Raw genomic sequence first — 11,981 nt, forward strand, 5'->3', positions numbered from 1 at the left:
CGAAGCTGAAAGTGTTTTGCTGCTACTCACTCCGCCTTCCTTCTTTACGATCTGACTATAGTTTTTGCCTACCTACCGTTCCACTACAATAGTTGTTGTTCCTTGCTGTCTTAACACATGCCCTGCCATCCTGTCCTCCTTGTAGTATCGTTCTCCTCGACGATACTGCGGCCAGCTTCCTTATTTCTTATCAGTCCACTTAATTCTCAGTTTCATTCTGTAACAGTACACCCCAACGTTTCGATTCTTTTCATTTGCGGTTTTCCCACAATCTGTCAACCATTTACGTACAACAACGTGCTCCGAGGCACATTCACAGAAATTTTTTCCTCGGATGAAGGAGTATGTTTGTGTCTACCCTACCCAATGAACAAGAGCGGATACCTTTGTCGTGAGGCACCTGTATTGTACGATCGGTTAAACCTGTGGTACTGCAACTAGCAACGATGCGGCAGTACTAGAAAGTCTGAATTTTCTATACGAGCGAGTAGCACAGTTGTTAAAACTCTGGATTCACATTCCGAGAATGAGGAGTTAGGGGAGGGGCGAGTTCAGTTCTCTGTTTGGCCATCTAGTTTTATGATTCGCTTCGTTTTCTTATTACCCTATTCCTTTTTCAGCGGAAATGGAGCGCCCTTTTTAATGATCTTGGGATCAACGAGGTGTTAAATTGTGGCCATCATTCTCCGTTGCCACGCATCTAACACTGCGATGTTCAGATCGTCGCCCACGCAGCAGTAAGCCGAATACGTGTCTTATACCTTGCACTCTCCAACACACTCGCGTTTTAGATATCAACGACTCTATTGATTTTTTTCCCAAGGGGATGACGCATATGCAAGCGCGTGCTTTGTGATTCACGAGCCAGGGCTGCAGGGGCTGTAATTATTGGTATCGTGATCAGTTTATCTGACTGGGCCACTTTACGACATCACGCGCGCTCTCCGTCCCTGTCTGTCTCTATCTGTTTCTCCCTCTCCTCTCTCTGCCCTGCTCCCGCCCCTCCTTCCGCCGTTGACCGGCAGGGAAGCCCGATGTCTTGAAGGCCATCTAAATATCTGCAGCGAACGCCCGGCGGCGAAAATCTCGCCCGTGTGGGAGTGGAAAGAATGGGACCTGGAAATAAATGCAACGCGGCGATAAATGAGCTTACAACGCGGCGGCGACGATAAATAGGGCGAAAATAGAGCGCACTAAATTAAGCGTATGGGCGGCACCGCGGCGAGAAAACAAAAACTTGTTAACGACGATGATTATCCCCGCAGCTGACCGTTATTTAGGTATACATATTAATGGCTGCCGCAGCGTGGCCGCCGAGTTGGCAATTGTTACAGCCGACCCGACCATCTCACGACTTATCTCGACAGTCGAAGCAGCCGCGAAATGCTCTTTTTTATAATGAGACCGTAAAAAAGTAGTGAAAAGTCTCGAAAATAATACTGTTACGCACGCATAACTGTCTTTGTCTGATCTACGCGAACACTACCCTTCCCCCACCCGGTTTTACCCCTTCCTTCGGTGTACTGAAATGAAATTTTAACAGCAATTGCTACAGATTCGCGTTTTTCTTGGTCACGCAAAATTCTTGGACGCGTAAGATAAAGACAAGTGGAAATAGCCGGGTGCATGCCACGTCCTGCGAAGCCTATCATTGAGAGGATAACTAAGATTATTAGCAGATATTATAGGTTAGGCCGTCAGCACCGGCGTTTCAGACAGCAAATTCAGTATTGACTACGAAATATCTCTGCACATCAAATGCGTTGGCGCCGATGGAATGTGGGGCGTCAACGTAATAGCCGCTTGGGTTTTCTATTGCTCATTGTCTGTAGAACGTTGGTAGATCCTAGTTTAGAACTAAACATTAGCAATAAGATTATGGATGACGAAAGAGGGTCGTAGAGTATTATTAAGGAGTCAATCCAGCAAATTTAAATCAGAATAGCCAGAAGCGAATTTGAAATTCGCTCCTCACGGAAACTCAGTCTAACGATTTCCTAAGAATATCTGGATAAAATGTCGCCAGAGTTTTACAAATGATGTGGTAATAAGCCTACGACAGCAAGATAATGCTGCATTCTTGCCTAAATCCAACACAACGTATTCGGTATGCAGTGCGCAGTACGATGTAGTGAACTTGTAGTCGATTTTGTAACAAGTTATATAACAATCCTGAACGCATAAATTTTGAGCTTTATGAGTGGTTTCGACTACTCACAAATCGTGTCTGAAGCTGTTATATATATTGTGTAATCAGACCACTTTCAAACTTGCTCAGTTCGGAGCAAATTGCATATTGATTCAGATTTGGTGTTTGTGTCAATTTTACGACTAATATCTTGATTTTGGCGTCTTTCTCAATTGCGGTTGGTCTTTATTTCCACTAAACGCGTGTCACTCTATCTCGGGGCGTGACAGGTAACATAGTTGTCGTCTCATTAGATCGCTGGTATCTTGGGAAACAAACCTGAGCGATGTAAGAAGACACAGCTTGTCCACTTAAGATACTTTGAAATTAAGGGCAATACTTTTGATCGAAATAAGGACTTATTCTAGTGCAAAGAGCATCATAAGCAAGACATTATTCCGTCTTATTTACGTGTTTAGGACGAGATAAAAGTGTATTGATATCAATGAGATTTTTGACGTTCATAAAACAACGCAGCGGTCATACTATTAAATACTATCAACAAGATCGTTCTAGATAACGGCTATCAGATATTTTATTTATGACAATTCCAGTAACGAGTATCACTTATCTTCAGACAGAAGTCACAAAAGCTATCATGCATACAGGCAGCCGCTAGTCCTAACTTCAAGTGAGTGCGAACGGTGTCCAATATGTAAAGTATAAGAATAATAACAAAACAAGATAAAACCATGCCAATGAGCTATTTCTTCCGTTCGTGTGGTTCCACTTGGCCGTTGGGTAACAAACGTTACAGATGGACACCCAGAATTTAGCATTGTCGTATAGGAGCCCGGGATGTATTTTAGAAAATATTGTTTTATTCCCAATTTACTTGAGCGAAATGGACGGGTTTACATTTTTTACATGTTTCGACTTTGACGAGTCGCCGGCCGGAGTGGCCGAGCGGTTCTAGGCGCTACAGTCTGGACCCGCACGACCGCTACGGTCGCAGGTTCGAATCCTGCCTCGGGCATGGATGTTTGTGATGTCCTTAGGTTAGTTAGGTTTAAGTAGTTCTAAGTTCTAGGGGACTGATGACCTCAGAAGTTAGTCCCGCAGTGCTCAGAACCATTTGAACCATTTTTTTTTTTTTTTTTTGACGAGTCATCACCATCATCATCAGAAACAGTATATTGTTACAAAAGTAACACGCTGAATAATAGGCTAACGCCCATTTTTGCCACTTCCCACCTAACGACTGCAGTTGAAGTCAGGTGAGCAAGATTGTCTTGAGACAACTGTTCGACGTGTGACTTCTATCGCAAGGTACTGGTTCCGATGAACCGTTACACCGACGTAAGTACACCCAATGCGATCGAGACAATTATGAGTAAAAACAAAAAATGGTTCAAATGGCTCTGAGCACTATGGGACTCAACTGCTGAGGTCATTAGTCCCCTAGAACTTAGAACTAGTTAAACCTAACTAACCTAAGGACATCACAACCATCCATGCCCGAGGCAGGATTCGGACCTGCGACCGTAGCGGTGTTGCGGTTCCAGACTGCAGCGCCTTTAACCGCACGGCCACTTCGGCCGGCTGAGTAAAAACAGAGCTTACATTTATTATGTTAAAATCCAGCACCAGAGACTTAGTCAAATTCTATTCAAACAGCTCTTCATGCTAAAAATTAAAGTGCAGTGAGAATAAAAGATGAATGATTCTGCGAAGCTTTTTCTTTTTTTTCTAGATGTAGACCGCGATTACCTTTGTTGTCACCAGCTAGTACTAGCAAGTATTTGTACTGGCGGGCGGAATCTGTCGGCCGCCACCGCTAGCCATAACAGTTAACTTAATGGTTGTGCTGGCCCGGCCGTTGCTACTTTTTGTCCGGCGACAGCGCATATGACAAGCGTTCGCAGCATTTCTCTCGAGGAGGATGTACAGTTATATTCGGTGGCGGAGCCAATGGCGGCGGGTAATTTCCGACGGAAGTTACTTTTGAAAGGTTACACGCCAGCGCCGAATAAAACCTGCTGACGCCGCTCTGGCTGTCTGCAATGCAGGGAGAGGGAGCCCTTCCAGCTGCTCACGCGCGCCCGGGTAGTCGGGAGTCTGGCGGTGAAGGCGTTGCGGATAGGCCGATAGGCGCCGCGCGACCGGTGGAGGGAGATGTAACGCGCCGCCCTGAATTATAAATGGCCGAGCTTCGACTCCGATTACGGGGAAGGAAATGGCTGGCCCTGCATTAATTATGAGACCTTTGACCCGCGAGATTGATATTTGATAAACGCAAACACGCTACAAAATGCAGGCGGGGTCGCATTCTTCAGAAAATCCTGCCAATATCCCGTCGAAGAAAAATATATCCCTGTCGGTCGGTCGGCGAAGGCGAGGCGAGGTAGGGTATCCGATGCACGGGGCAAATAGCATCAATCATGCACACTCCTTTACAAATCTGCCCTCCTCAAAAGAATCGGAAAGGCCGATCTCGCGAATTCACTCGAGCGTGTTTGGCGGACAAATATCTGTGAAAGAAATATTGTGCGGGAACTGGCTACTGCCAGCTTAGAGGGCTCGCAAGAAGTTGGATGATCACTATGGTATAATCATCCAATTTCCTTGCTTCTGAGGAATAACAACTGCACATATTAACACTGTAATTGAATGAGGCTTTTTTTCTATTTTGTACGTAACGAACTGAAGTTCTCTTGTACCATAAGACGTCTGGGAGTTGATCGCTTGTGGCATACGATCAGTTAAAAGGTCTGCAACCCCTAAGAATTTTAATATATCATCTCGAAATAAATTAGCGAGTAATTTTTTTTGTTAGTTTGCGTAACATATTCGCAGTCCTGGTACAGAATAAAATCCCCGCGCAACAATACTGTACTAAACCTGTGGTACAGAAGCAAAAGACAGTTGTGTCACAAAGAGCTCTTCACATCCATACAACTCAGTACTGCCAATCTCTTCAAGTGTGCTCATTGGGGACTTACGTGCTCTGCTGATAAACCTGTATGAATTGTGGACGGGAGAAATATTTTTGTCGCTTGGTGGCTTTACTTCGTTATGTTGCAACCCAGAAGAGATCATACGGCGTGGAAAGGTATCTTCTATTATAAAAACAGGAAAAGTTATAGACATACATATTCATAAAATAGTGCATTGTTGCCTAATGGCAGCTCTTTTATTCGCAAAAATTACGTTTTATAAGAACTTCTTAACATAACTGTGTTGTCGGGTGGTGTTGTTACCTCACTAGTGAAAATGACGGTCAGTTGGTAATAGGAAAGCAAATTTACAAAAATGGATTTAGAAGCCCATGTCATGCGTTTAGAACAGATATATTAAGCTCAAGGTGTTCTTAGCTACCGCTAATCCGCGACGTTTGCGATAGTAAGTCAACACATAATAGCGCACGACCAAACAAGGTTTCCAACGAGGTAAAATTATCGATACGTAACTAGACTGTGCATCTCTGACAACAGTTACCGGTGTACTACGTATTTATGGGGCTGATGAATGTAGTTTCAAGACAGTACAAGGAATGCTTGAAAATCTTGGCCCCGTAAACACATTAGTGGAACACAAAATACACACATAGATCGAGACGGGAGAGCACGAAAGATGATCGGAAAGTGATTGAGATTATTGTTCGTCTAGAGAACGCAGTGGGGCAAAGCAGAACCGTGTGAACGGAATTAACAAATCGTTTGTGGTAGAACTACAGCTGTCTTCTCTTTTGTAAACGAAGCCAACGCAGAAATGTGTCATCAGTGGCGCACTGGCCATCAGTCTCATGTTGTCGGAAGGGGATAATCTATAGTGGGACCTGAAGTGCCCTCCGCCACATACCATAACGTTTTTGTGGTGTACAAATGTAGATTTATAGGAACCCATTCGTGCACTGTTCTCTATTGCTCACGCACTGGAATACGGAAAAATAGGAGAAGAATGCAATCCAGTTCTGAAGTCTAGTCGTAATAGTTTGATGGTAACATTGGGGTAAATCATTAAACCCGTGTGCTCAAACTTTAAGATGCATTCAGTCCTGCAGGCAGTCCTAGCAAAAGATTGTATCCTCTAAGACGAAGACACTCTAACCCTCACAGTTGGAATCGCAAACAAAAATTCGTTTGATGTGCATGGGGATTAATTCACTCGTGTTTCTGGCTTCCACTTCCGGCAAACTCGTGTATTCTCGCGCAGTTAGGGTCTACAGTTAAGAATGCATCACCCCCTCCAATAATATCTTAAAGTTTGGAAAAGTTATTGTGGAAGGAATCGTGTAAAATTCCATTCAGGCTTTATAAGCATTGGCCACCCTGTTAACTGAGGCGAAAGGTTGTCTGACACCGCACAGGCCGATTTTCGTTTTATTTCAACCAACCGACGTAGCCGCTAGTGCAAAGAGAGCCGAGATACAGAAAGCAGCAGCAGACGATAATTCTGCTACTGCTGCGTTCGCCGTTTAGCTGCTTAATTAACAGAGCAGGTGTCGACGCTGTTGCAGGATCGGGGTCTGGTACTACGGTAGCCAATCTGGTGTTAGCCAAAGTGCCCAAGTATCAAAGGCGTTCGCAACGGCGGCGGGATTTGCCGATGCGCTAGAGATATCTTCGCGCCCCAGGCCTAATGACACACGCAGCTTCGTCATAAAGATGTCGTCCTTCTGCTCGTCATGTTCGCTGTCGGCCATAGTACCCTCGTGTTTCCTTGGCGATTCACCCGTCTGTGATTTGAGTCCGAACAGTTGTCACAATCAATTTTTCACGGGTGGAGTAAATGAATGTATCAACCTCCGCTTTAATAATTCTTCATTCACATTGTTATTCAGCAAGGCATTTCGAAGTGCAGGATGCAAGGTGCTCCGTATCAATATTAGCCGTACTTATTTTACTCTAAACGCATATGGAGCGAAGGACTCTGCGTCAGTCACATGATCCACTGAAATAGGCCTGGATTTTATTTCAGCTTCTTTTTATTTCTCTGGATGGGTATCCTGATATAAAAAATTTTAACTACAGTCTTCCTTGACCTGCACGTGTCCGTGGACTCCAAGAATGCTAGACTGCGGACAGGGAAATTCGGCAGAGTTGAATCGAACCCATTGTTCTTAGACTCCGTCAAACAGAGTGTGTGGTTTATACGAGGCGCAACACATACATCTAGGTGTCTTAACCTAATATTCACAACACACAAACATTTCAATCACGAAACACAAAGAACAACGTTTGGATAATTCAGTGACACATGAGTTTGCATCCTGTCTTGTGTTAGGTTAGAATGATGTCGTTAGTGGTGCCTGATCACAGAAAAAAAGTGCTAAGCTCCGGGTTAAAAACACGGAAGCACACCATGAATGATATACTGGGCACATGAACGTTTTATGGTGTTTTATTCATGTCAGTCATATGGATGGGGCGTGTTCGAATTCTTGTTCTGGTTCCGTTGACTTGCATAATAATCTAGCCTTATTTCAGTCTACTATTTCTCACGTACACACACCGGCGTGACACGTCTATCACTTTAGAATGACGACAAGGTTGATTGGTTGGTTGTTTGGGGAAGGAGACCAGACAGCGAGGTCATCGGTCTCATCGGATTAAGGAAGGACGGGGAAGGAAGTCGGCCGTGTCCTTTCACAGGAACCATCCCGGTATTTGCCTGGAGCGATTTAGGGAAATCACGGAAAACCTAAATCAGGATGGCCGGACGCGGGATTGAACCGTCGTCCTCCCGAATGCGAGTCCAATGTGCTAGCCACTGCGCCACCTCACTCGACAAGGCCGAAATTTACTAGTCGCAACGAAATAATACACTAACTTATTCAAAAATACAACAGTCTAGTTGGAAGCAAAAATAGTTTTATGCTTTGCAAGGTTTTTCGAGCCTAAGAACCCAGTGGAAACTTCTTGGAATAATCTCTAAACCCATAGTGTGTGATTCGTACGTCACAAGCAGATACCTAAATACGCTAATGACGCCATCAAAGAGAGTGAAAGATCGTAAATGAAGTCCTTTTCCTGCTTAGGCTGTTTTGTTATTTTAAATTAAACGCTTAATTGCCTTATTTAGTAATTAGCTTGTTTCGCCTCTTGGGCATAATCAAGCTTTGTCAATGAAAGTTGTTATGCTTACAGCATGTTATAATCGACATAACGGTGTCGGGAAAAAGCAACATTTGAAGGCATTCCTCATAACAGTTTCGCACAAGCATAGGTGGTACGGGCACTCATACTACAGATGTGAAGTCCGTACTGCAAACGGGAAAAATGCAATCGTTATGCGTGTTTTGTCGCCGTAGCAGCATACATTACACACTAGAATTAGTCAGTGTAACTGTTAGTAGTGGAAACAGTCATGGGCGCACTCTTATCAAGACCTGACTCTTCAATGCGTGGGAGAACAACAGTAGTAAAACGTAAATACTGTGTTGGGAAAGTCTCCTCCCGAAAGCAGCGTAGTTAAAAAACCTACCTCTGTCACAATAAGCGGGACTGAAAAGAACCAGGGGTAAATGTGCTGCAAGCGCTGTCGCAGGTTATTGCCCCTGTACGAAGCCATCCCGCGACGCACCTCTGGAGCCAGTAGCTACAACCAGCTGAGCCCCGTCGCCACACACACTCACACAAGCACACACGCCGACCCATACACATTGCGGGCCAGAGTGCCTCAGTCAGAGACATTATGCATCAAAGATGGCGCCAAGCCCAGGGCTGTGCTGTGCGGGCCACAGGAGGAGAGGAGCGGCGCGAACCAGAACGGCAAGGGTTAGGGGGGAGGGGACGGATCCTCTCTATTGATACGGAACGCCGAAATGTCTCGTTCCATTGAAGTTGACTTATTGGCGGGAGAGGAAAGGGGCTGCTTCTGCGACGAACAGCCACGAGTACCCCGCGCGTGGAAGACGGTGAGGGGGGGCGGGGGGGGGGGGGGCTGCCGGGAGCAACGGGTTGTCTCTCCTCCGTATGGAGGAGTGCGTCGCTACAGCAGGGGTGTCTGCTGGGGTGAAAGAGGGTACGGGCGGCGATGGGGGGGAATAGATAGAGAGAGCGAGAGAGAGAGAGAGAAATGAATTGTGAAGCGGCGGAGGGCGGCCGAACCAGCAGCGCCGAGGGGCGCGGGGCCCGAGCGTTTCATCTGAGAACTATCACATGTACACGATTATTGATTAACTCCTTGGTAAAACAGCCGCCGCCAGCGGCATCTCCCGCCGCCTGCAGCCGATATCTCCTCCGGCCCCCCTTTCCGCCCCTTCGCCACCCCTCCGCCCCTGTCGGACTGCCCGACACACCCCCGCCACCTCGTCATCCGCCCCCGCTGCCGACACCAGAGCGCGGCGAACGCAACGTGTGACGTCACCGCTCCCGGCGGAGACAAAGCAGCGCCGCCGTGGTACGGGGGCCCAAAAGTGCGGCGGCGGCCGCCTCTTCTCTGCGACTATTGGCAGCGGGGCGAGGACGCGGTGTCAGCGCCGGAAGCCGGCTTTGATCGCCCGCCCGCGCTCGCCTACGAGGCCACAGACAAATGGTCTTAAACAACGGGACACAGTCACTTGTGTAACGGCTTCGGGCAACCTCAGTGCACTGTTTGCCTTATTGTCACTAATGATATAAGAGAGGTAGCCAGGAAGTTTTAATTATGAACTCCAGAGGCCAGAGGGTGTGTGGGGAAAATTATAAACCTGCGAATGTCGATGATGGTGATCCTTTTCTGCATATTCAACCTTCGGTGCGACACATTTTTCCCACTTGGCGGAGAGCTTGACTGTTCAGCTATCTTTCCATCTTGAAATTCACCTCGTCGTCATTCTCGAACTGCCTGCCACACAACGCTTTCGTCATCCGAGGAGAGAGAAACAAGTCACTGGGTGTCATGTCAGGAGAATATGGGGAGAGGGAGAGGCAAATTTGATAACACAAACAAAATGAGCTTGGTAATTGTCGCGGTACGAAGACACCGGCTTGAACAGTTTCCCCCTGACACTTCTCTTGACAAACTCTCGTGACATCGTCAAGAGAGTACGACCTTGTTGCGCAATCATGGCTGGATCTTAACTTTCCTCGGCGGTGGTGAATTCGCTGAGATCGGGTCGTTGGTCGTGTCTGTGTGGACCAGTTGGTAACAGCATTGCCTCCGAAAGGCAAGGTTTCGGCTTCCAATCCCAAGCCGACACACAGCTTACATCTGCCACGAAGTTTCAGACAAGCGCAACTCCACTGCAGAGTGGCCGAGTCATTCGGGACATATAACCGTGTTTTCTGATTATGTTCTTGTTCTGGGATGCATCCCTGGGAGGCCCCTTCATAGAGAGGTTAAAATGAATACGTAATTTTAAACTGCGGGCAACCGCAGCCAAATTTCCACATTTCCAAAGAAATAATCCGCACTGGATGTAGAATACTTTCTATTAAGAGATGACCGGTTTCGCTCCACTAGAGGACGTATCCTCAAGTGATAAAGATAATTTTTAACAAATCATCGCCGAAAGATAAACTGTCTTATAGCCACTCCCCATCGTTCACGTCAAGTTGTAAACAAGTAACGCACCGAAAGCGGTAGTCCATATTTAAAACGGAGGGGGTAGCAGAAACACGCCACAACCGCCTTCCTGCTTGTGGCGTGGTTTATCAACTGAGGATGCGTCTTCTAGTGGTGCGAAACAGGTACTTACTCATAATAAAAAGTATTCTACAGTCAGTGCGTATTATTTCTTTCAGAATAAAATGAATACGAGAAATAGTCAGAAAGCCTTATGTATGGCTTTGAAAAAATAACTTTATATAACTCCTCTCTCCCCCTCCCCCACAGTTACATTTCTTCAGTCCTGTTACACTTTGAAACTCTGCGCTACAGTGCCGTAGCAATCCGGTAAACAAGCGAAAACAAAATAAAAAAACAAAAAATATAGCATCGTGCTGCAATTTTCGGCAGCAGCAGAAATGTCGCAGCTGTGTCAGGGCCACGAGACGGCTAAAAAATTATCTGGATTGACCTGAAGCAGCATATTCATTGCTGCCCAAAGCAAATTACAGCACCATACCCCGTGGGCTTCGCCATTTTGTTTTCGCTTGTCCAGCGGCGTACTGTGGCGTGGAGACTTCAAGGTGTACAGGGACTGCACACATGTACGTGCAATCAAAGAAAATAACTACAGAAAATCATTTTCATATGACTTCGGTTGCGTATTTTATACCTACTCTTGACCGGTTTCGGTTATTTCAACCATCAACAATTGGAACATGAATTATAACGTCTCTTGGTTTAAAAATGCGTACTCCTAGAAGACACTTTCATACGTCAAATGTAACGATGACGAAACGTGGAATGGAACATAACCAGTTTTTGACGCTATCTTGAAAAGCATAGGCAGGTTGCTCATACAGTGCTGACATTTCACGAGTGTATGTGCAACGTTTTGTCATTGTCACACTTAGTCAGTTACATGTTCCACAGAACATTAACGATCCTTTTGTCGAAATGATGTGGAACTAGTTAACATTAATGAACACATTGTCATTTTATACCTGTATATGCAGCTGCACTTAGATGGTTCAAATGACTCTGAGCACTATGGGACTTAACAGCTGTGGTCATCAGTCCCCTAGAACTTAGAACTAATTAAACCTAACTAACCTAAGGACATCACACACATCCATGCCCGAGGCAGGAATCTAACCTGCGACCGTAGCGGTTGCGCGGCTCCAGGCTGTAGCGCCGAGAACCGCGAGACCACCGCGGCCGGCACAGCTGCACTTAGAAACTAGTTTTTTACCACCATTTTTAAGTAGTAATTCGTCAGTGGAAGAGAAGGAGTTGTCGAGGAGAAATTATTTTAAATTAG

This window comes from Schistocerca piceifrons, chromosome 8, assembly GCF_021461385.2.
Source record: "Schistocerca piceifrons isolate TAMUIC-IGC-003096 chromosome 8, iqSchPice1.1, whole genome shotgun sequence".
NCBI classification, from domain to species: Eukaryota; Metazoa; Arthropoda; class Insecta; order Orthoptera; family Acrididae; genus Schistocerca; species Schistocerca piceifrons.